At 42.2% G+C, this 25,259-nt stretch overlaps 1 protein-coding gene across 1 annotated transcript in view; it reads left to right on the forward strand.

The window, feature by feature from the left end:
* Positions 1-712: 712 nt before the first annotated feature.
* The window catches only part of map1aa (microtubule-associated protein 1Aa), a 42,136-nt gene continuing 17,589 nt past the window's right edge, over positions 713-25,259 (forward strand). Inside the window, exon 1 of the mRNA XM_082512719.1 lies at positions 713-795. The gene's annotated coding sequence lies outside the window, so the exon portion shown is untranslated. The remainder of the gene's footprint in view (positions 796-25,259) is intronic.

The following is a 25,259-nucleotide window of genomic DNA, read 5'->3' on the forward strand; positions in this document are numbered from 1 at the left end:
AGGGATTTTATAGAGTAAGGTAAAAACAGCCAGACACGCCCTATGAGCAAGCGCTTGGCAACGGTGGGAAGGAAAAACTTGCTTTTAACAGGAAGGGGTCTCTGTAGATGCTCAACACTAAACTACTGCAACACAAACATGTTGCATTGTTTTACAAATTAGACTTGGATGATGAGTGGTGTTGGTGACACGTTTGTAAGGCACGATAACCTGAGCGCTCGGTGCCAGTGAAGAAGCCAGAGCAAAATTTATTATGAAGGTGTGCGAAGAACCCCACAGTGGGGATGCACAGGTATCACAGTTGCTATTATTTCTCCTAATCCATCCAGGCCAGCAGTATAATGACGTTTACATTATGAATCCCTGCTGGGTCCCTTGAATCGCTTGTGTACGACGGGCTCCTGAACGCAGCAGCGCGGCGGTTAGCTCGGTGTAGGTGTTGAAGTGGAGCAGGCCGATGCTGCCTCCGTCCTCATCCGCAGCAGCAGCACCAGCGCCCCTCCCTCTGCTCCATCCACCCGCTGAAAGACGGTAGGATTCTTCATCGCTTGTTCTCGCGTCAGGCTCTCTCTCTCACTCACATTCTGCTGACTTATCCGCTTCTCGTTCGCGCCCGAGAGGCTTCTTAGTTATCCGTCGTCCGCGATGCTGTAGACGGAGAGGATGCTTTTGGAGAGCGGTGGTGTTTTTAGACACGGCTGCTTGTTTGAGATCCGCAGACGGTCGGAGCCGCTGGACGAGACTCGTCTGCACTGACAGTAACTACACGCGAGGCCGTGGACTGCAGCATATCATGTGAGTAAATACTAATACTGCATAGCATATGGCTGCTGCACAGCGTTTCTACAAGCTGAAACACTATCATACGCATACGGTGGCTTTTTATTGGAAGGATAGAGGTCATGCATCCTGGATTACACCTCAGCTGAAGGTGACCAAACGACTTTAGATTTGTGTGCGTGTGTGAAAATCCTAAAACATCTGCTTACAAATGCAGTTTCCCATCTGGGTTATTCATAGTTTTAAAGGAATTTTCATGTTTTCATAGATTTTATTGGAGAACTTCAGAATTCCTTCAGAAAATATCAAATTTAAGAATAAAGACTTAAAAGTCCAGATTTAAACTCCTGCTCATTTTGCTGAACTAAAATTCACCAAACCAGCACCTAGGCCATGACCTCGGTGTCTTCAGCAGCATTCAGCATGGCATCACTTCATTTTCTTATCAGAGGACAGTGCCATTTGTTTTGATCCAGAGTACACTGTCAGTAATAAGGGTAGAAGATACAAATGTAGCCATTAGGGCTAATCATTGGACATCCCAGTAACTATGTATATGTTTTCAAGGGCCACAAAGGCAGATGTGTTTCCAGCCTCAAGCCTGCTAGCAGCCTGTCTTACTCGTGTTTACATATTAACATCCAGTTTATGCTCATTTGTTAGTGAAGTGATTGCTTTCAATTCACTCGAGTAAATTTGGATGACCTGATTTTTAAGGTGAGGAGAAAAAAAAGGCCCAGCTCATCTTCTGACCTGAAGGCAGCAGCTGAGGCTGGCTGTGAGTCTCTCCTGTGGCCAGACTGCAGCAGCTTTGTTAGCTCATGTGAAATCTGTGGATTAGACTTCACTCTCCAAATAACACCACGCCAAAATGATGCAACAAGCTAGACAAAAATGGTCTAAAATTAGAAAGGTACATGCAGACGCACGGACAGCTGTTTTAATCCAGAAACAGGGAAGGAGAAGAAGATTAATTCCAGCCGTTAAGCTGTTTTACTTACATAATGGAAATGCTCGGCAAAGATAAACATGTTTCTTTGGTGATACAGCTAATCCATGGATATCCACTCCTGCAGTTTATTAATAATTGAAATCATTTATCTCACAAATATATCCCCTGTATTTAACCCCTTTAGGTTTCTTTACTGTTCGTCGTAGCAGAGCCAGTGGTAATAATTTAATTATTAATCATCCAGAAACTCAAGATAACATATTCCATAGTGGATTCATATTCAACAGACAGCCACAGATTGGTTTCCAGCCCTTCAAATGTACAATCTGTTTGTTTAATGTCACACTAACCTGAATATCTTTGGGCTAAACTAAATAATCATTTTCACTTCTGATTTGAAAATTCTTCCTTTTATTTTGATATTTATCCTAGAAAATGTAACAAAATATTGACATTTCCTAGAACACTTTTCCTGACTTTCTTAAACCCTGCAGACAAACTGGACAGAGCTACTGTGACATCACCCTTTGGATTGGTAGTTATCATGTTGAAGCCTAATTGTTAGTGCTTTGACAGTTGCCAGTGTTTTATCAGCTAATATCAGCAAGCTGCTCAGACCACCAGTGGGCCGATGTTATTGGCTGACCTATTTATTGGTCTATCGGTATACACATTAATGACAAACAATGGCTCAAAATTAAAAAGTAAAGAGGAGACAGGAGGGAAACCTTTCACTCATGGTGTGAGTGTTGACATTGCACAATTTGTCACCGATGCCACAAACACATAATCTAGCTGATCTCAGCACAGCTGGACAAGTACACAAATCATTAAATAACTACAAATAACAAATGTTAGTTTATTTTCTGTGTCTGAAAGAACGAAATAATCATTTGCTGATATATTTGAATATTGGATTTTTAAAAAGTCTTAAAAATCTTAAAATTCAGTCAGGTGCCCCCAACTATAGATGGGCTGGCTGTGAATTCATCACACAGATGTCATTGGTACTCCAAAAGGCACCAGCAGCAAACACGGAGACAGGTCTAATTTAATTACTTGAATTAGCTCTACACATGGCCACGCCCCCAACGTTAAAGGTTTACAAAGGAATTAAGGTGCATACAGTTTTTATACCAGGCTCTAAACGTGGTTACTTGTGCTGTAAGTCGGGGATTTGAACGTGGAAGTCTGTGGGGACCGGCTCGTTTTTCTGGATCAGTCTCAAGTAGGGCTGCCACGATTTGTCGACTAGTCACGATTACGTCGACTATCAAAATCGTCGACGACTGATTTAATAGTCGACGCGTCGTTTGAAGCTTTGTAAGATCCCAAAAGACGCAGGAATAAGTAGCAGGATTTAAGAGTGTAATAACGGACTGAAACAGAAGATGGCAGCACTGCATGTACAAGGATGCCAGCTGCCGTTAAACCCCGAAGAAGAAGAAGAAGAAGAAGCAGCTGTGTCCCAGAATTCATAGCGCGGCCCAGCTCAGTTTCCAACAATGGCGGTAGCTAGTTAGTTTTAATATTACTCTTATTATTCTTTCTGGGTCACAAAATAAACGTTTAACATATTTTCAGCCGAGAATGTAGCTGTGTAAACCTCAAATATCGGCTCAGTTTATCAGGACACCACATATTTTCAAAAGCGCTCCTACGTTTTCGGAGACGTCTGTTACCCACTAGCTCGATAGCTAGCCGGGGGCTAGGTCACTAGCGCGGTGAGAACACCGGACTCCCGGCAAATTGTTTTCAAACCCACCGCCGTCTTTCGCTACTCAGGTTAAATATATATGAGTCACTTAGATAAATTAAAAATGTTGTTGTTTGGCTTTTTTTTTTTTTTTTTTTAGTATTTTATTTGTTCCTGAGTAAATCGGTTTGGCTGAGATTAAAGTTATAGTTTTTACACAGCTGAATAAACGTCAAGCAGACAGCTGATTATCAGAAGTGTGAGATGCTGGAGAATATACTCCGTTGTCCTGTTATATTTTAGATAGCAAGGAGTTTATTAAACTTCACCGAAACAATCTGCAAATTTCATTAAAATTTAATAAACTACCATCTTGTCTTTATTTTTAGTTAGCACCTTAAAAGCTTAAAGCTGTAAGCTAATGATAGTTATATAAGAACATATGCTGCTGGTGCAATAAGCTGTAGTTTTACGTCCAGTGGATGATGATCTGATTAGTCGACTAATCGCATAAATAATCGGTGACTAGTCGACTATCAAAATAATCGTTTGTGGCAGCCCTAGTCTCAAGTGGCTGTTAGAGGATCTGCATGATATTCTCTGCTATTTAACTCACTGATTGCACAAACACATTGAAGTTATGAGAAATTGTAAACATCATTTGTGTCAACTAAACAAGTTTGTTGTATAGCTGAAAGCTACACTGCCCTGTTAAAACCCTGGCCTTTACTGCGCTCTGTGTCTTTGAAACGTCCTTGAGCTGCTTTTGTCCTGCAGACTGCAGGATGTCCACACGCACACTGAGCACAGCAGCTCAGGTCACTGGGGACCAAATGCCGCCGGATTCTTGTTTCATAATGTCCAAATCCAGCGGATCAGGTTTTATTCTTTGGGTTATTAGAGGTTTGCACAGACTCACCGTCCAACAAAGCATCCCTTCCCCAAGTAACCCCCACACTGCCCTGCACTGTGCTCTGTGAACTCCTGTAATGCCTTAGCGTGCGTGCTGAGATCAGCAGGATGGGACGGGGTGCGGTCACACTGGATGTCCAGCAGTGGGGATAGCACCACACTGATAAAGCTTTGGCTCAGACTGACTGAGACTCAGCTTCTTTTACAAACAGACAGTTGTCAGTGTCATACATTAAAACAGCAGAGGTGCAAGGGTGCTGCTACTTTGCCTTCACATTCAAAGATCACAGGCAAAGGAATGGGCTAAAAATGAGAGCCCAGATTCCACACCCACATACTAAAGACCACAATGCATTGCAGCCAGGGGCATACTAAACTCCTCAGGTAGCAAATTGTAATTACCTACCGACATTTTAGCATCAGCACAAGAGCCTGGTGCTGATTAGGCAAATAGTTCATTACCTGCATATACAGGAAAAAGTTAATAAGATGCAAAACGTAGAGACGAGCATCAGGGGTGATTTGCAGCAAGACTGAGAGGGAAGGTTTGTAATAAGGGACTGAGACCAGCTATGATGATGTGCTGGAGGCACACAAAAAACAGATGAAGGACGGCAGTGCTGAAGACCAGGAATGAGGAATGATTACTTTTTGGCAAAAAACAAAATATTCTGTGACTAAAGCTGAACCTTTATTGGAGACACACGTGTAGACAGCAAAGACACTAAGACACGGAACATGGAGGGCAACTAAATACGTGACATCCTGCCCAGGGCTCGCAAAATCTCTAGCCGACGTCCCGGGGTTATTGTGTCTTCCAGTCGGGCTACCAAAATCTATCTCAGCCCTGCCTGTCAGGTTTTCATAGGAAAGGAAAATATATGTCAATGCTTTTGCTTTCTTTCACAAATTTAACTGGGAGTTTCCCCCTGACTCGACACACGCCTTTGTTGCTGGGACCAGTAATTTTAGGAAAGACCCCATAAGAACCCATGAGAAATACAAGAAATGCATTATTGCACAGTCTGCAGCATCTTTCCCAGAACAAACACCAATAAAAAAAAAAATACTAAAAATAACCCAAGCACAACAAGAAGTCCTGAAAAATCTGTTTAGAACAGCGTTCTATGTTGCAAAGAGTGAAGTACCACCGGCAAAATGTAGCAGTCTTTGCAAACATCACAAAGCAAATGGCCTGGATGTTGGTTCCTCGTACCCGTGACGTCAGATTCAGGATCCGACACAGACTGATTCATGTTCTTCACAGTTCTTACAGGTTCATAGAAATTTCTGTTCAATTAGAACCAAATATTTGAGTTGATGATTGTAATTTTTATACAGTAATTTGTGTTTAACGATTTTTTGACTGATGTTTTGTTTCTTTTACAATATTGTACATTAAAAATAAGCTCGTTTTTATTCAGGCTACTTAAATTTATTTTGTTTGCCAAAATCTAAAGAGTGCCTGAAGGGCTACCAGGAATTTCAAAGTTTTGCGAGCCCTGCTGCCACAAGTATGCACTCCTCACTGTGGGTAGATTGATGCTTTCTCCTGCTCAGTGATATGGTTGTTGGGTGTAACTGGGTACAAGAAGAAAGTTTTAGTTTTTTACACAGATTATAAAGGGAGGGGGAAAGTATAGCAGTGAGAATAGACATAGTGTTTCTGGCAATCAAAAATAAAGCAGTGGTGTCAGTCGGTAACTGCACATGTGTACCTAACGTGCTGTACAGTAATCAGAGGAGCTATTTTTAACTGCTGTTGCTGTTGAACTAGAGCTGGGCGATATGAGATTTTTTCATATCACGATATGTTTTTTTCATTTCAGGCGATAACGATATCTATCACGATATGAGCCAAATAACTATATTTGTAAGATTTAAATGTGCCGTTGCTCACAAGTAAAATGTGAAATAATCAGCAGCTTGTTTTTAAATATTTATTTCCCATAATAAGTTCAACAGGGTAGATGTACTTAAGGAACATGAGACTTTTTCAGATAAATAAAGGCAAATATTGCAAACTACACAAAAGGCAGCCGCTAAAGCGTTTAAGTTTCAAAATAGAACAAACGAAACAGACTAAATTGTCAATTCCACTTAGAAACAAAATATTAATTCTAAAAATAAATCTTAGTTTGTTTTACAGAAGAACAGACAAAACTGACTAACTTTTGTCAATATCAAATAAACTGAGAACTAAAAGGAAATTCTCAATCTCTCCTTGTTGTATAGCTGAGCTTTTCAAACAGTTTTAACAGTTACTTTAGTCTGACAAAAGCCGAATGACGAATTAGCGCTTCCAGTCAGAGACTGAGGCTACGTCCACACGTACACGGGTATTTTTGAAAACGGAGATTTTCCGTTTTCGTTTTAAAAAATAATCCCGTCCACACATAAAGGCAGAAATGAAGGAAAACGCTGCTATGAACATGCCAAAGCAGCAGGTGGCGCTAGATTCCTAACCGTGCAGAAATGTTGGCCAATCAGAAGTCTAGAAGCCTCGGTGGGAAAAAGTAAACAAAGCTGGGGCATAGAAGCAGAACCGAGTCGTAAGTGTGGAGGGACAGTAACTGTGTGTATATGTAAGCATTTAAACACTGCAGAGAGTACAATTAACAGTAACAGTATTGTAGAAATTCATTTCACCGAAACAATAACGTGGCGCACAGTGTGACGCATGCACCAGTTTATTGTATTTCCAGACTTGCTTTCGGCACAATTTACAGTGCACGCTACTCTGTTTTTTGTCAGACTTGAAATAGCCGAAATACCTTCACACTACGGAACTTCTATGGCTCTTCCGTTCGACAATCTCTCCGGCATTGGAACCATCATCTGTTTTCTCTTCGGTCACGCTCGGTTGATTTTTCTAGTCGGCACACTCATTTCCTCCATTACCCGCTGGCTGCTTCCCAAACAAACACACGTGCGGCTTGGCACTTGTGCTGTACGTAACAAGTCACGCGACGTGACGCTGCAGCTGTGATTGGTTCGGCTCTACGCTACTTAATTTGGATTGGCTGACCTTTTTTTTTTTTTTTTAAGAGGACAAGAGCGGCGAGGTCTATCGCGATAGCTTAATTTCTCTATCGAGTAAAAGTTATATCGCGATACATATCGTTATCGTTCTATCGCCCAGCTCTATGTTGAACATAGTTTCTATAAGTGAGAAGAGTCTTTGTTGGCAGTGTAAATGAATTTCTGCTAACGAGCTCTGTCTCTCGGTTTCCTGAGGCAAGATGTATTTTCAGCAGAGGTGAAATGTGATGATGTCAAGAAGAGGCGATGTGCAGGTATAAGATCAGGTTCAACAGGTACTGGCTTTTGTCTCTCCCAGGCTGGATACTGTAAACGCAAATGTGGTTTGAGAGCAGCTTTGACAGAGAGCTCAGGTTGGTGCCTGATGAGCGAGCGCATCCTTCTAACAAAGCATGACAAATCACACATTCAATCAGCACCATGTTGTTTGGGCTCATACTGCTCTGTTTCAAAGCTTTCAAAGGTCTTTTGTTTTAAGTTAATGATCAACATAATTAACAAATTATGATTTTTGCAATCAAGGATAAGGCGGTGAGATAAATGAATTCAGCAGCAGCAACAGTGTTAAGAGAGCATTCTCATCCCAACACATCGACGACTGGTCACATAGCGTCGGTACGTGATGAGCTGCGATAAGAACGTGTTGGTATTAACGGTGTTAACAAAGCTATCATGTCCAAGATTTGAAAATCAATTCACTGACTTGGATTCAGAGCTCACAGCTGTTGCTAACCCCAGACTCTCAGACTATGTCTGTTTTTAAATTGTTCTCCCAAGTCTTGGCAGTCAGGGAACAATTACAGTTACTGTATACTAACACACATCAAAAAGGTATTCAGATTCTCCAGAATAAAAGGTTCACCTCTGACCTCTAAGGGTTAATGACAGTTTGAGACCGTTAACATGAAGGTCCATCTTTTCTTGCTTAGATAAGTTTAAAGTGTTTGCTCCTTTCCATCAACATGCTCTGTGACACCGTTTGGTTGGACATAACTGCCCTCAGGAATATTTCCACTTCCAAGTACTCGTTCACACATTTTCGAGTCTGTACGGCGGGTCGAGTAGACTCAGACTCACTTTTTACATCTGGATGTCCCTTTTTGATACTGTGCATTCTGCAAATTCATCATGGACCTTTGCACAGAGACCAAACATTTGCCCAGCGTCAGGTGAGGAGATCTTCAGCACAGTTTCATGCTTGTGTGACTCACGAGTCTCGGGCCTGTAACTGTGCTTCCCCAAAAAATAAATATCACTCTGAAGGGTTGCATTTTGACACCCCAGAGGAGATCCATGGTGGAGGCACATGTGCAAGGGGACATTAGGGGACTTTGGCTAAGAAGTCTAAATGTAGCACGTTAGCAGTTTTAGGATTTTAGCCTTTTTCCAAAACTCATGAATCTCACCTAATGCTGTATTCTGATGCTTTACAAATACTCTTGAATGGAGCAAAATATATTCTATCACACATCTACAGTTATAACCACATTAATATTGATAGAGTCAAAATTAAAAAGTAGCTTTTAATATCAGAAGGACTGCTGCCGTGCCACAGGCTCAGCAACAACTGCGCTTTGATTATTTCCCCCCAGACTTGCCTGGAAACTGCATCAGTGTTAATACAACTGACAGGAGACGCAGCAGCTACAAATCAGCTACACTTCACACTTATGTCCCTCTGAGGAAATGAAGACTGGAGTGATTTCTTACATAACTCTTGGCCCCTAGAGCTTGGAGTCATGATTCACTTAGAATTGAATTGTCTGTAGTTACAGCAGTGCACTCCTCTCTTAGTTTATGTGAGAGTACAGCATCTGTACAGTGTGATGGATGGTCGCACAGTCACTCGTGATCCCCCGAAAGAAGAAATATCACTTATGTTTCGCTTAGTTGGAGCGAGACTGTAAAACGCAGTTTGAGAGAAACATGAAGGGCCTCAAACTCTGAAGTGATCATTCTCATTCAAGCCAAACTACCCCAGTGCCAGCTGGAGGTCACAGCTTAGCACAAACAGCAAAAATGTCACCAAATATAATTAATAGTAATTAGTAAGCTGCATTAATACTTGACATATGTCTTCAGTTAGCAAAGTATGTGAAAAACAGCCCATCGAGCACTCGCAGAAACAATTGTGCTGTATAAATGAGCACCTTTGTTTCTAACTGAGAGTCGAGCGCTGGCTGATGGTCGAGCATCTCACAACTGTAGTTCCTGAAGCTTTTCACTGCTAGCTCGCTGTAGGCATCTCAGAACGTGGTCACAGGTTGTTGAGCTTCAGTATTACATTCGGAGCAGCGGAGGTCAAGCTAAGCCACGCCCCCACCCCAAGAAGATACAGAGGGACAGCATCATTTATCATGCTGCTACTGAAAAGAATAAGCTTGTATGGTAGCCTATAAACATAAGCTGCTGACAGCTGAAAACCTGCCAGATACTATAAGCAGCTTTTAATTGGTTTGTTTATAAGAGCTTCAGAGCAAAAATCAGAAAGCTGCACTTTAATGGAGAATTTAAAGTCTTACTGGAAGTCCAGCAGAACAAGGTTCTATGTGTCATCACGTCTGTGTGCTTTCTTTGCAACGGAAAAACTGAACTGCCACTGGCAATGTTATCCTGTTTTATTTTTAACCACCGTGGTTAGGGTGTAGGATCATGCTATGTGGAGGCACACAGAGTGACATATATGGGACGTGGTCTACTTTTACAAGTAAACACACAGCCGAGATCACTTAGGTGGCATTTTATGAAAGTGTGGCCCTCGGCTTGGAGATGATTTGGCAGTAAATGTGCCGCTGCCTGCATGGACGATAGCAGATGCAAAGCACTTCCTATCATGGAGACGGGAGCGTGTAGGCTGGTGCTGCTTTGGATGTATTCCTCAGTGCTGTGAGCACCCACTCACTATCGGACATCTCACTCAAATTTTCAAGTGTAGGGGGAAGCTTTACTTGTGCACTCTCTTGCAAAAACAACTTGCTACAAGATTTTGCAACATAGAGGTTGCACACTAATATAAAACGCTTCATAGCAGTTCTTAAATATGGATCGTTTTAGAAAGCAGGACGCTTCAAGATGTTCTGATGGATTATCAAAAAGAAAATTTCCCATGAAAAAGAAACAAGTTAAAAGAAAAAAATCAACATAAATGCTGTTTTCTAGAAATACCCACAAAAACTTATTTGGAAAGGACATGAGAAAAAAATATCAAAGCCAAACCAAGCAAGTTGTTACCAAGCAGCAACCTTGGGGAGTAAAAAACACTCAATTACATTTATACAGCGCCAAATCACAGCAACAGTCGCCTCAAGGCACTTTATATTGTAAGGTAGACCCAACAATAATACAAATAGAGAAAAACCCAACAATCATATGACCCCCTATGAGCAAGCACTTTGGCAACAGTTGGAAGGAAAAACTCCCTTTTAACAGGACTGACTGACAGGTGTCCTGAGTAGGAATGGGAATCAATAAGAATTTAGCTTTTCTGATTCCATTATCAATATCACTTTTCATTTCCATTCCATTTTGATTCTGTTATCAGTTCTCATTGGTTTTGCTTTGAAAGTCACTGCCATCTCTAAGCTGCATATCAAAGACATTACATTCATGCAAATTAATTGCATGGTGTGTGGCCAAATGTTTGTGCATGTTGGTGGTATTTCCAATCTTTCTTAAAATTAATGCGTTACTTTACTTAATTACTCCCAGGAGAAAGTAATTCATTACACTACTCATTACATTACTTTCATGTTTCTTCATAAAATAACCTAAAATTCATTGTCGCATAATTACTGTTAACCAATATAAACACAAGCACAAAAGCCTATCCCAATGAGGAAACACATACAGTTGTTCTCTTAGTATTTAGTTATGAGCACAAAGCTAAGAACACAAAGGAACGATGAAAACCAGAACAAAGAGATGTTAAAAGAAATCACCATGGTGGCTTTACTTCAGAAACATGTAGACAGGTAGAAATGGAACCTGACTGCTCATTAGTTTGTTACCTGTTGAAGTTCAGGGTCTGGCTGCTGGGCTGGGGTCGGCATTCACTCTGGGTTCTTGGCTAGCTTAGCGTTAGCATGCTATCTGTGAAGGTGCTTGCAGAGAGCCACTGTCGTGTTAGCAGCATAAGCATGCAAGAAGCAAAGCAACATACAGGAGGTGTATGCACAGAGGTCTGATTAGCAAGTGAGGTACAATTGGAAACAATTATAGTGAGTTGACAATCAGGAAAGGATGGAAAACCATCAGACAGGAAATATAAACTCCAGACGCATGGCTAAATTTACCTTTAAGATAAAAAGACTAAAGAAAGAAGCTTGAGAAGAAAAGGAAACACTGAAACCTGTAACAGAACACAAGAACACAACAAGACTAAATATAAAATATAAAAAGGCCTTCACAACACCATGGTGAGGTCCATTTGATATAGAGTATTAAATTATTCTATACAGCCAACATCCTGAAGCTATATTGTTCTTCTCCATCCCATTAGAGGCCACAGTGAACAGTCATCATGCAGTTGTTATTAGAAACAGCCAGAGCCAACGAGGCTGATAGACTGTCACATTTCTACTGCAGCACCTACTCTGCTTCAGTTAATCTTTCTTTATTAGTGCATGCTGCTCAGCCAGATCACAAGCATGAGCCACAGAGGCCCACACTACATTTGGGCTGCATTTGTTTCCATGATAACAGTGTGAGTGATGTGTGGGCACAGAAGTGGCCTTACAGGAGATTGTCCTCAGACACGTTATTAAGTACAAATAAGGGTGAGGAGTGTGAAGCGGTTAATAGGCTTCTCAAACATGCAGAACATTTATATTAGTGGGCTGGAGTGGAAGTGTTTCGTCACACACAGAGGCAGCAGGGAAGAATGATGGGTAATGGCTACAGGATGTTTGTTTCACACACACATATAGAGAGAGCGAGAGAACAGGCACACAGGCTTAAACACAGACGACTGGTAGAGTCATATATCACAGATGGTTACTAGATTTTTAAAGGAATTTTTCGAGGCAGGTTACTGGTGTTGGTTGAGGATGGGGCTCTGAATGCTTTTCTAGTTTGTTGTTTGGACTAACCAAGATATCTGAAACTAGCATACAGTGGTGTTAAAAGGTGTTTGCCCCCTTCATGAGTTACTGAGTTTTTAGTAACTGTTTCAGATTATCAAAGAAATTGAAATATTAGAGTAAGATAACACATGTAAAGCCATATAATGACCCATCAAGGACTCATTTTAACCCTCGTCTCACATCTTCCCCGTGCTAACTTAGCCTGTGCTAAGGCTAACCAAAGATCTGTAGGTAGCCATGAAGTGATTATTGAAGGTCAGCAAGCTGGACTTTTGTCTCTGTTTTATCTTATGTCCAAAGCTATGCTGTAAATTTTTGTTTAATTTAAAAATACAGTAGAAACATTTTTATACATCAACTAGCTAGCTAGCTTACTGCTAACTTCTAACTCCATTTGACATCATAAACCTTTTTCATAAACTCCCGGACATTTGACTTTATTGTAAAACCTGGATTATACCCTGTTGCAGACACAGACAATGATAGCTGGAGATCCGACAGCCGAATCATTCCTGATATACATCTTTGAGGCATCCGAGCAGATTCTAGTGGAGTCACGGACGTGGAAAGTATAAAACCCACTCGACACATGGCAGAACAGCCATACTGATAATTCTTTGGAACTAAAATCTAGAATGTTGTTTATTCTGATGGTATCTTGGTGCTTGTTTTCCTATTAGGAATGAGAACTCAGAATCAGATATGGCTAGTGATATCAAAATTAACAGAAGCATTAACATTATTTGCAGATAAGGAAAGGTTCAACTCAGAGCAGCCGGGGTGTGTTTTTCTGTTGAAAACACTTTTAAAATGTTGAGTCATTCAAATTAAAACATGGCCAAAGTTAAAAAATGAGGATTTTTGTGATGATTATAATGTGATAATAGTTAGATAAACAGAAGAGATAACGATAGCTGGGGTTAATGTTAGGCTCGACTGTACCATCAGTGGTCCTGATGTGTTTAAGATAAGATAAGATAAGATAAGATAACCTTTATTAGTCCCACACGTGGGAAATTTGTTTTGTCACAGCAGGAAGTGGACAGTGCAAAAGTTATGAGGCAAAAATTAGAATACAATAAGAATAAATACAGTACACAACTGTACAGAATAGAATAAAATAAAATAAATATACAATAAGATAAAAATAGAATACAAATACAAATACTATATACAACTGAGTAAAAATACAACGATGACAGAAAGGATTATTGCACTTAGTATTATTGCATATGTATGGATGTGTGTGCTTGATCAGTTAAAGTCTTTATTATGGAGTCTGACAGCAGTGGGGAGGAAAGACCTGCGAAATCTCTCCGTCCCACACCGTGGGTGCCGCAGTCTCCCACTGAAGGAGCTGCTCAGTGCTGTCACAGTCTGCTGCATGGGGTGGGAGATGTTGTCCATCAGGGATGACAGCTTAGCCGCCGTTCTCCTGTCACTCACCACCTCCACTGGGTCCAGAGGGCATCCTAGAACAGAGCTGGCCCTTCGGATCACCCTGTTCAGTCTCTTCCTGTCCCCAGCAGAGATGCTGCCGCCCCAGCAGACCACACCATAAAAGATAGCAGAAGCCACAACAGAGTCATAGAATTTCTTCAGGAGTGGGCCCTCCACTCCAAACGACCTGAGTCTCCGCAGCAGGTACAGCCTGCTCTGCCCTTTCCTGTAGAGGGCGTCTGAGTTATGAGTCCAGTCCAGTCTATTGTTCAGATGAACACCAAGGTACCTGTAGCTGTCCACAGCCTCAATGTCCATACCTTGGATGTTCAGTGGTTGCAGTGGAGAATGCTTGTGCCTGCGGAAGTCTACCACCAGTTCCTTGGTTTTACTGGCGTTGATCTGGAGGTAGTTCAGCTGGCACCAGTCCACAAAGTCTTGGGTCAGACCTCTGTACTCCTTGTCGTCCCCATCAGTGATGAGGCCGACTATTGCAGAGTCATCAGAGTTTGCTGATGAACCCATTGTGACTGTTGTGACATATACAGAAACCTAAGTTTGAGCACAATTTCCCTTTGAGCTCCACATGAGGGAACCTGTGACCACGAGGAGCATTAGGAGGTGGTCAGAGGAGGCCTTAGCGGAACTACAGGGCTGTTTCGAGGTGACCGACTGGGAAACACTCTGTGAGCCTCACACCGAGGACATCAATAGGCTTACTGAGTGTATCACAGACTACATAACTTTCTGCACCGACTCCATTGTTCCAGCTCAGACTGTTCATTGTTACCCAAATAACAAGCCGTGGGTGACTAAGGACATCAAAGCCCTCCTCAACGACAAGAAGAGGGCTTTCAGAGGGGGCAATAAAGAGGAGGTGAGGAAGGTCCAGGTGTTACTAAAGGACAAGATCAGAGAGGCTAAGGATAATTACAGCAGGAAGCTGGAGTGGAAACTCCAGTAGAACAGCATGAGAGAGGTGTGGAGGGGCATGAAGACCATCACTGGATTCAGGCCAACCAACAGCAGGGCAGCTGAGGGAGGTGAGAACAGAGCTAACGAGTTGAATCTGTTTTTCAATAGATTCGACACCACAGTGTCTGCTCACACCCCCACAACCTCACCTGTGGTCAGCCTGGAATCCAGAGCCACACCACTGTGCCAGCCTCTCTCTTCACATGGCGCTGTTGCCTCCTGTGAGATTTCTGAAACCCCCCCATCACTTTTGGTCAAGACTAGGTTCAGATGCAAATGAGGAGACTTCACTCAGGCAAGTCTGCTGGACCAGACGGAGTGAGTCCCCTCGTCCCCAAGACCTGTGCCCCCCAGCTGTGTGGAGTCTTTCATAAACTGTTTATGCTGAGTCTGAGTCTGCAGAGGGTCCCAGTGATGTGGAAGACATCATGCCTCGTCCCTGTACCAAAGACGCCACGTTCCAGTGGCCCCCAGGATTACAGGCCCGTGGCACTGACCTCCCACATCATGAAGACCCTGGAAAGGCTCATCCTGGACCAGCTGCGACCCATAGTAAGACCACATCTGGATCCCCTTCAGTTCGCTTATCAGCCTCGTCTCGGAACTGAGGACGCCATCATCTACCTGCTCAATCGTGTCTACACCCATCTGGACCAGCCGACGAGCACTGTGAGGGTCATGTTTTTTGACTTTTCCAGTGCTTTCAACACCATCAGGCCGACCCTCCTGGGTGATAAGTTAGCAGCGATGCAGGTGGATGCTTCTCTGGTGTCCTGGATTGTTGATTACCTGACAGGAAGACCACAATATGTACGTCTCCCACAGTGTGTTTCTGACAAGGTGATCAGCAACACAGGGGCACCACAGGGGACTGTCCTCTCCCCCTTCCTCTTCACCCTCTACACCACAGACTTCAGCCACTGCACAGAGACATGCCATCTTCAGAAGTTTTCTGATGACTCTGCGGTGGTTGGATGCATCAGCAGGGTTGATGAGACAGAGTACCGGGCTGTGGTCGACTCCTTTGTCACGTGGTGTGAACAGAATCATCTGCAGCTCAACGTGGCAAAGACCAAGGAACTGATCGTGGACTTCAGGAAGACCAGGAAACACTTGACCCCTGTTTCAATCCAGGGGGTCAGTGTTGACATTGTGGAGGACTATAAATACCTTGGAGTACACATGGACAATAAACTGGACTGGGCTACAAACACCACAGCACTTTACAGAAAGGGCCAGAGTCGTCTCTATTTTTTGAGGCGACTGAGGTCCTTCAACATCTACCAGAAAATTCTCGGGATTTTCTACGAGTCTGTAGTGGCCAGTGCGATCCTCTATGCTGTTGCATGCTGGGGGAGCAGGCTGAGGGTCGCAGATGCCAACAGACTTAATAAACTGATCCGTAAGGCCAGTAATGTTGTGGGGACGGAGCTGGACTCCCTCAAGGTGGTGTCGGAGAGGCGGATGTTGTCCAAGATAAAGACAATGTTGGATAACACCTCCCACCCACTCCATGACATGCTGGTCAGTCACAGGAGCGCGCTCAGTGAGAGACTGAGATTACCGAAAAGCACCACTGAACGACACAGGAAATCATTCCTGCCTGTGGCTCCCTGTACAACGCATCCACTTAACACACTGTTTACTGCAACAGCTACACCCTTTTTGCACGTTCTTCCTTTTTCAGACATTTATTAATAAGTGACTTTATGTATATATATGCCTGTATATAATAATAATAATAATAATGGATTGGATTTATATAGCGCTTTTCTAGGCACCCAAAGCGCTTTACAATATATATTGTGCTATTCTTAGTTAGTGTATTGTCTGTCTTTGTTAATGCTTGTTTAGCACTGTAACAAAAGAGAATTTCTCCTAGGGATCAATAAAGTATTCTGATTCTGATGTTAGAGATGTGAAATAGAAAAACACATAAGAAGCGAAGTGGCACAGTTAGCTCACATCAGAAAGGTCGTGGGTTTGAATCCGCCATCTGGCCGGGACGTATATGTTTGCTTGTTTTGTCCGTACACTCTGGCTTCCTCCACAGAACAAAGACATATACTCACCTCTATCCCAGCTGGGATCATTTCCAGCCCCCCCACAACCCTCAGTTAGATAATAGCACTTAATCCATTCAGATTTATTTAGCAAGCTCCTTGAGGGCACCGACCCACCGCAGGATTCTGTGCAGGACCCAGGTCGAGAGCAGAGTATAAGATGAAGGTTGATATTGGCCTGTCCCACCTGTACCTTGATGCATTGCAGCCATTACACTGAAAGAAAAAAAGGAAATGCATAACAAGTTTGCCTTGGCACAGTGTGGAGGTACACCAGGCTACCAATTCACTGCGAGGTTCCAACTGTTCCCCCAAATTTGGGATAAACAGGTGACAGACTTCTCAGCTGTGTAATTCAGTCAGTTAGAGATGTTCAGCAGTCTCAGGAGCTTGGAAAGAAACAGATGACCTGGATGACTGAGAACATACACAGATGTTCAGCAGTGTTAATTAAATAAAAGACTGAAAAACAGTTTCCTTCACAGCTGCATGCTGAATGTGAGCAAACAAAGCTCTAAGAGGCTCACAGTGATTCAGCCAGGATTATTAAACTGTTCGAATGCCTGTGGTGAGTTCAATTAAAGACTTGAAATTCAGAAAGTGTTGCAGTTCAAATGTTTATAGATCTATTTTGGTAGATTTCATGTCAATAAAATACGTGCACGGTTGTGGATCTCTTGGAAATCAAAGAGCCTACATTCTCCCTTATTCATACTGAAAATGATATAAAACAAGAATAGAAATATGATCTTTCATTGTTCTTTCAGCACCAGTTGGCGAAAATGCGATGCTCATGATGCTCCTGCTTTGGTGCTTTTACACTCTGCTTGCTTGATCAGCAGCTGAGCAAATGCAGATTGTTCACAGGTTTGACATTATGTGAAAAGCTGGAGCACATGTGTTTACTGAGCAGACATGACACTAGCTGTTAGTTTGCTCCTGACTACGACTTGAACATGTCGATGGATTATCTCTGACCCTCCGTGCATCCTTATAACATTAAGGCATGTCATTTTCTCCTCGAGTGCTGCCCCCCACCCTCACTAACCTTCCCTTTCCAGCAGGGAAAGGACCCATTAATAGCCAGTGTCAGCTCCTTCACGTTTTCAAGGTTGAGGAGCATCTTTTGTGCTAAATGTAGATTCTCGTGGCCGAACCGCCTACATGGTTATTATACTGCTGATGCTCTGTCACTGGCTTTTACCTCCTATACTGTGTAATGCTGCTTGCATGCTAGCGTGCAATGCGAGCCTCCCCTCCCTCTCACAGAAATGCTGCAATGCGTCTCCCTCAGCCAAGACTGGGTCAGTGTAACTCAGCAGCAGGAGCCAGTGAAGCGTGCCCATAGCAACAGTAAGACTTGTGGCTGTGGATTTTTTTTTTGGCAATATTGTTGTGATTGTACATGAGAAAGATGTAGGATTGAACCCCCACCCCTCTGTCATCAGGGCTTTAGTTAGTGGCAGTGAAGAAAAAACCCAGTGTGGAAAACAGAGGGCGGAGCTGAGGATGTTAAGGATTGTTGCTGCAAATGTTGAAAGCAGGACATTATATTATCACCAGCACTTTGCTCCATTCTGACACATTTCACTCAGTTTTGTCGCAGTGTTTGATGCAGATGTAATGTAATAATAAGTGTTTCAGTTCGGTCGTCCCCCCGACCATAGTTCAGGGGGCGACTGTGGTTCAGGGGGTTGGGAAGCTTATCTTGTAACCGGAAGGTTGCCGGTTCGATCGAGCTCTGTCTGTCCTGGTCGTTGTGTCCTTGGGCAAGACACTTCACCTACTGGTGTTGGCCAGAGGGGCCGATGGCGCGATATGGCAGCCTCGCTTCTGTCAGTCTGCCCCAGGGCAGCTGTGGCTACAACTGTAGCTGCCTCCACCAGTGTGTGAATGTGAGAGTGAATGAATAGTGGAATTGTAAAGCGCTTTGAGGGTCTCGAAAAGCGCTATATAAATGCAATCCATTATTATTATTATTATTATTTCATCTCTTCATCTTCAAACCTTTAGCCTGTTGATGGGACACAACAGATAAACAGTACCCACTCATATCACCGAATGCCATTTTATTTGCAGATATTAGTAAAGAAGGTTGATATTGACTCTATATTCATGCAGTGCTTTGATGTATGAGCCTGTATGTTCCCAACCAATTACATTTCCAGCAGTCTCAGCTGATATACATGTAGCTGTGTTAGAAAATGCTAACTTGCTAACATGATAACATGTCCTAGCATGACAGCATGTTAGCATATCTGGGTTTTGGAACAAACTCTGAAAAAAGCCTTCTGCTACTCTCAGCTGTACACTGACTTCATTTACAGAACTACAAACTGTTCTCTAACTTTCACTCTTTTTACTTGTTTTGTGTTTAAATATTCTTTTTGATATGTGTGTAAATGCTCTGATGTCGATAGTGAGATTTCAGAAGTAAAAATCCCACCCATATTCTCCACAGAGACTTTGATTATGAGCTACAGTATAATGATTTAACTGTCCAGCGTTTCTTTGGGCTATGACTTTCTACCGTCATGTCCTTGGTTTAACAAAAAAAAAAAATTATTAGCAGTTTCATGGAAAAGAACTAGTCTACTGACAAAAACTGAAACAGCAATATCTGTGACTGCATGGTGGAGGCTGCTGTAACCACAGATGTGTTTAAACCCATGACTGTGAGGTTACATGCAGAGCGTGAAGCTTCAGAAACCACAAGTCTACGTGGGCCGGGTCCTCAGAAGGTCGGGTAGGCCGGACGTAAACGGCTGTGAAATTGGACGGTCTAGCCTTCAGATTAGAATCACCGCTGTCTCGGTGGAGTTTAATAAACTCAGCCGTCTGCTCCTTGCTATCTAAAATATAACAGGACACTGGCGTAAATTCTCGACCATCTCACACTTCTGTTTAATCAGTTTTCTGTTTAACGTTTATTCAGCTGTATGAAAACCACCCAGGGGATTAGATAAAATAAAACTTTATTAATCTAATCTAATAACTTTAATCTGAGCCAAACCGAACAAATAAAACACTGAAAAAAGCTGAAAACAGCTGAAACAATAACATTTTTAGGTTATCTAAGTGACTTATTACATTTAACCTGAGTAGTGAAAGTCCGCGGTGATCTGAAAATGATGTGCTGGGAGTTTGCTGTTCTCGGCAGCTCGAATGACCCTCGAGCTCCCGGCTAGCTATCGAGCTGGTGGGTAACGGACGTTGGAGCACTTTTGCAAATATGTGATATCTTGATAAACCAAACAGATATTTGAAGTTTACACAGCTACATTCTCGCCTGAAAAGTTTATTTTGTGACCCAGAAAGAGTAATAAGAGTAATATTAAAACTGAGTAGCGGCCGCCATTGTTGGAAACTGGAAATCGGCTGGGCCGCGCTATGAATTCTTGGATAAGATAAGATAAGATAACCTTTATTAGTCCCACACGTGGGAAATTTGTTTTGTCACAGCAGGAAGTGGACAGTGCAAAAGTTATGAGGCAAAAATTAGAATACAATAAGAATAAATACAGTACACAACTGTACAGAATAGAATAAAATAAAATACTATATACAGTAGAATAAAATAAAATAAATATACAATAAGATAAAAATAGAATACAAATACAAATACTATATACAACTAAGTAAAAATACAACGATGATATGATAGGATATGAACAGCCTTCGTCATGTCGCTGTGACGCAATTGGTCAGGAGGATGCAGCCCGTGAATTTGGACACCCCCTATAACTCGGCTCTTCTTTACACAACAAATCTGTTCATGGTGACGATTCACCTCATAGCTGGTTATCCTTGTTGGAGGATTGTCTGGAATGTCAGTGGAGAAAATGAATCTGAGCTCTGGAAGCAGAACGCTTAAAAAAGCTCTGATGTGACTTGTATAGTTTATGTAAAGCACTTTGAACCTCATTGTCATTGAAATGCTCTTAAATTCCTTGAAGATGGCGGCTTGAAGTACCCATATGGAAAAGATATATATAAATCTTATAAAGTTTGAATCTGTCTTGTGTGAAACTTGTATGAAAAGCATGTAAGTGTGAAAACAGATATAAGATCCCTTGAAAAATTATATAATGAAACTTGTATGTTTTGGATACTTACTAAAACAATGTATGAAAGTAATGCGAAAGTGGCCACTTTCATGAGTAAATCATGTAAGCCTTATATGATTTACTCATGAAAGTGGCCACTTTCATGAGTAATCACATATAAGTTTTTACTATTTCTTTTCCGTATGGGTAAAGTTGTACCAGAGAGTGCTAGCACGCCAGTTCGCTGATTTTACACTGATAACCCACAATTAAAGCTACAACACGGATATTAACTATTTGTAAGTCTGGGATGTGCATCAGCAACTACCTTTTGAAACAGTCCGACAACATGCCGCAAAGGAAAGCTGTAGTGTCTGACACCACGGAGGGCCCCAACCTACAGAGCAGAGAAGCTAATGAGAGGACTAGCATGGGAGCCGACGCGCTGTTGGATATTAGATCCGAACCAGCGGTCCGCGAGGTGATCCGGGAAGTAACTGTGAACCTCACTAAAGTTATTGAAGATAAACTTGGACGGTCTCTGCTTTTACAAGCACAAGGAAAGCAGCTGGAGGACCACGAGACACGGATAAAGGAAGCGGAGGCCCGGATCTCAGTTTTGGAGGATGCCACCAACCCGGCGCTGGATAAGCTCCAGTCACTGGAGAAACGGGTAAAGGAGCTAGCGGAGCACGCTGATGATTTGGAAAATAGAGGGAGGAGGAAAAATATTCGTATTATTGGTCTCCCGGAGGGCGCAGAAGTTAGCGACCCTATCAGTTTTTTTTTTTGAGTGCTGGCTGCCTGAGCTTCTCAATATCAAAACAAAAGCAGGTCGAGTTAAAGTGGAAAGAGCGCAGCGCACAGCAGCGCAGCACGCAGCAGCGCAAGCCCGTCCTCTGGACAGAGAGCATGTCCTGCACTGGTGAGACTGCACAACTATCAAGACAAACAGCGGATTATGAACGCAGCATGGGCGATGAGCAGGGACAACCAGCCCTTGAAGCACGGGAATGCCACAGTGATGATTTTCCAGGATTACTCAAAAAATAAATGGCTGGGCCAGCGTTGCACATCGCAAATTAGCTCGCATAGACACATTAGTTGTGCCTCTTCTTAATGACGGTATCTTAGCTAACAACCCCAACTACCAGATTCAACTTGTAATTGGCTAAAAAAAACTTAGCTTACTGGTGAGAGGGACGTTGCTTGCTGGCAGTTTTTTCAAGCAATGCTGAAATTTCCACATTCCAACACTTCAAATGCTTCAGCAGCTGTCGGCTCAGCGCAGCATCAGCACCGTGGAAATACACGGATACATCTGTAGACTAGAGACAGAATTCACAATGTGTTTTCGGGACTTTCAGGTGTATGGACCAATGTTTTCTTTTCTCATTGAACCAGAAAGCTTTAATGAGCAGCTGGATTTGTCTCGCATTAACTGGCTGAGTTAATGCCAGTTAATGCAACATCAAAATGCAGCTGATTGAACTGAAAAGCTCGACTCTGTGGGGGTCAAAGTTTGCGAAAGCAGCTGGAATCCACAGCTGTGCGTGTTCATGGAGCTGCATGTTCACCTGCTGGACATCACTACCTGACAAGTTTAACTGTCTTCAGAACATTGCAGAGGCCTTATTGACAGTTTTTGGCTCTACATATCTGTGTGAGCAGATTTTCTCTCACACGAGTCCTCAGGTAGCCGTCTGAATGCTGGACACTCGGAGACCTGTGTCTCTGAGTGGGAGACCAGAGATCACATTAACATGTGTATCTCTGTATTAACAAACATGCCATATTGGCTCAGTTTATTTTTCTTATCATTGTTTTGAGGAGACCATAGATAGCATTTGTCTTTTTATTTTTTTGTTTCAAAATAGCTGATAACTATTCGCTGATAGCTGCCAACATCTGCAAACAAATATAATCTATAAAGTTGTTCTATATAGTGTGTAACTGTTAATATAGTGTGTTATTAAATTTATTGCTACTGCAGTCATATGGCACATTGACTTCTGAGGAAATTTTAGATGGCACTCATCATCAGAAAAGTTGCCGACCCCTGGTATAAGGGATACCGATAGTGAAATGTGTTTTATACGGAGAAGAAATTGCCATTATGAATATTTACTGTCCCCCTGGTCACCCAGGAGACTTTTTGATTACAGCCTTCACAAAATTTGTGGACTTAAATGTTAGAGACTCATTCATTGGAGGGGACTTTAACTGTCATTTAAACCCAATTTTGGATAAATCTCCTCAGGGTAAACTGTCTCTCTCACCTCAAGCCAAGACCCTCGTTACCTTATGTAGGGAACTGGATTATGTTGAGGTGTGGAGAGCACACCATTCAGCAAATAAGGAATTTACCCTTTTCTCTAAAGTACATACTTGTTATACAAGAATTACTACTTCTTCGTCCCAAACCTTATTTTACCATCAGATCTAGCTTGATTGGTAACATAGTCATAGACCATGCGGCAGTTTTCATTCATCCGGTCGTTAAGTGATGACGTGACGAATCCTACTTCCGAGCCTAAAGTAGTCTGCATTTCATATGGCTTTTGTGTTGTTAACATGTTTAATGTTATGTATTTTCTTCTATTTAATCTCAAAAAGCTCCTAAAACAGTCAGTGATCACTGTTGACCTCCCTCGGCTTTTATTACCGCTAATCATTTATTTAAGCTCAGTTTTTAAAACCTTAGGATGTAACTACAGCCCAGCCCATGCAGCAGTATATGAATGACTAACCTCGTATTATGGATGGATTATCTCAGTTGTTCTCCTGGCTGAAGTTTGGTCCTTTTACAGCATCCTGCCATGCGATTACATTTGTTCCTGACCACCGAGAACACTCACGTTAACTTTTATCGAGTGGGAAAAAAGTTAGCTTGTTTATATTATGCTAACATAGCTGTGTCGCTAGCGGTCACGTAGCACATCATTATATACCAGCTAGCCAAAGTTCAGTAACCCTACAAACGTCACTGCTGTTTAGTTTTCTGTCTTCATTTATGTTGGAAGTGATAACAGAGCTGTACGTTTAAAATTTTTTCCAAAACCCCGCAGTCAGGACATGCTATATTGTATTTAGATAGAAGCTAGCGATAACATGCAAATTTTGCAGAAAAAAAGTAACGCAGCCTCAGCTGCAAAAGAAAGGGAGCATGCATGGCAAAACATAGCCGACAGAGTCAATGCGTGAGTGTTAATTTAAACACTGATCTAGGGATTTCCACCCATTTAACACGTTATTTTATTATATTTTATTTCATTTTTTATTTCATACATTTTATTTTGTGATGTGATGTGAGCGCAGGTGCAACCCAACAGGCCCCAAACGTTCCTGGCAGCAAGTAAAAATGAAATATAAAAATATAGTCCAAACAGGTAAGGTGTAATTGTATTATGAGCCATAGTGCTTGGTCTGTTTGTCCGATGTAAATCAATTGCAGTTAGAGGCTACATTAATTTCCCCTCTGTAAGCACTTATTGAAATTATCTGAGCACATTACAAGTACATATTTGCTTACTCTGTATGCTCAAATGCAACCCGTTATAGCCAACAGAAAAAAAGCGGAGGCCCGAAAAACAGGTGGGGGTCCTCCACCACCACCACTCACAGAGGCTGAGCAGTTGGCTTCCACATTTGTGATAATGTTGGCAGCATCACATATGATCTTCACAGTGCAGAGAACACAAATTAGCATCCATTACGATAATGAAATAATTTGTTAGTTTGAAATGCTACAGGGAACTATGTACCTGTACATTAATGCTGTGGAAAGACTTCCTGTTCACATAGTCTCCTTCATTTACTGAAGGAGCAATGATTGGAATGTGAGTGCCATCTATACAGCCAATCACGCCTGGGAACCGTGAGAATAAATGTAAAATTTAAGTAGTAGTTCAAATATCACCACATCATGAATTAAGTTTCGTTCATCCTGATACCTGCAATTTTGTGGAATCCCTCTTTGATAAATCGTGTGGGTCTATGACCGGGGAACACCACAAACGAGTGTAGGAGACGTTTCAGTGCAACTGTAACATTCCTGACTGCCCGACAGACGGTAGCCTTGGAAACGTGCTCAGCGTTACCAATATTATACAGAAAGCTCCCGTTTGCAAAAAACCGAAGTGCAATACAAATAATATGTACAGAACTGAGAGAATGTCCGCGATGTGTCACATGAGCAATATTAGGCCTGAGGATGTTATTCAAATAAATTATAGATTGTGCTGAAAAACGGTAACGTTCACACAGGAAATC

The sequence above is a fragment of the Aulonocara stuartgranti genome (genome assembly GCF_965226115.1).
Source record: "Aulonocara stuartgranti genome assembly, chromosome: 1".
NCBI classification, from domain to species: domain Eukaryota; kingdom Metazoa; phylum Chordata; class Actinopteri; order Cichliformes; family Cichlidae; genus Aulonocara; species Aulonocara stuartgranti.